The sequence below is a fragment of the Hordeum vulgare genome, unplaced genomic scaffold (genome assembly GCF_904849725.1).
Source record: "Hordeum vulgare subsp. vulgare unplaced genomic scaffold, MorexV3_pseudomolecules_assembly, whole genome shotgun sequence".
NCBI classification, from domain to species: Eukaryota; Viridiplantae; Streptophyta; class Magnoliopsida; order Poales; family Poaceae; genus Hordeum; species Hordeum vulgare.
The window spans coordinates 345,001-346,214 of record NW_025422490.1 but is presented as its reverse complement, the minus strand read 5'-3'; the positions used below and the strand labels follow the sequence as shown (position 1 = coordinate 346,214).

At 38.6% G+C, this 1,214-nt stretch overlaps 1 protein-coding gene across 1 annotated transcript in view; it reads right to left on the bottom strand.

Annotated features, from left to right (window-relative positions):
• Window positions 1-1,214, bottom strand: part of LOC123417026 (NAD(P)H-quinone oxidoreductase subunit 2 A, chloroplastic) — a 6,887-nt gene continuing 5,673 nt past the window's right edge. Inside the window, exon 2 of the mRNA XM_045106874.1 lies at window positions 1-1,214. This exon is cut by the window's right edge and continues 3,332 nt beyond it. The gene's annotated coding sequence lies outside the window, so the exon portion shown is untranslated.

Sequence of the window (1,214 nt, the reverse complement as noted above, 5' to 3'; positions counted from 1 at the left end):
TTTTTGATTCCGTCGAAAATCTATTTTACGGTATAGGCGCTTATGACCTCCCCCTCTATGCCTTGCGGTAATGATTCCTCTGGAATTACGACCTTTACCACAACGGTGCCGTCCATGGATCAAATTATTTCGTGGATTGGATTTCACTTGCCTGTCTACGGTTCCCTTGCGTGTGCTCGGGATAGGTGTTTTGTATAAATGTTTCGCCGTATTATTAAGTATTCTCCTTTAGTTTTTTTCTCTATCTAGAAGTGGAATAGAATAACCCGGTTGAAGGGTAATGATCATACGTCTGTAATGCATTGTATGGCCCAGAATAGGTCCTATTCTTCTACCTTTTCCAGGTAGTCGATGGCTATTCACAGCTACCACCTTAACACCAAAGAAGAGTTCGACCCAATGCTTTATTTCTGTCTTAGTGAATCCCGATTCGACATTAAAAGTATATTGATTCTTTCCCAATAAACGAAGACTTTTTTCTGTAAATACTGCGTATTTGATTCCATCCATAAATCGACTTTCCCTCCTATGCTCTGAGTTCCAGTATCGATAAGAATTCGAGTTCTTATTGTTCTTATGTTATGGTATGAATATACCATACCAATTCGTTATGTATGGATGATGGATGAGATTCCATGGATAGAGAGCCAGTTCCAATAGACTTATGGAATGTTCCCGTTCGTGTGCATCCAGCAGGAATTGAACCCGCAAATTTACCAATTATGAGTTGGGCGCTTTAACCATTCAGCCATGGATGCTTAACAGGGATCATCGTACATCGTAAATAACCAATTTTCATATAGAAAGACATATCATAGAAAAATGAAATCGAAAATATTCCGAGATGGCAAATATTCGGAGATGACTATGAAAACACCTCTCTGGATCCTCGAATTGAAAGAGAGATTGAGAGGGATCAAGAATCCTAATTCTCGCTATTTGGAATGGATCCAATTCTATTGAGTCTGACTCATAGTGATCATTTCTCTTTAGCAAAGAATGACCTTGGTTATCAAAGGATTGAACAACCGGGATCCATTTCCTTATGATACCTAGTTGGCATTGATAACAAGGATCTAATGAATTATGAGTTTAATAGATCCTCTTTAGCAGAAAGACGTATATTCCTTGCTCATTATCAGACAATCACTTATTCCCAAACCTCGTGTGGGACTAATCGTTTTCATTTACCATCTCATGGAAAACCCTTTTCG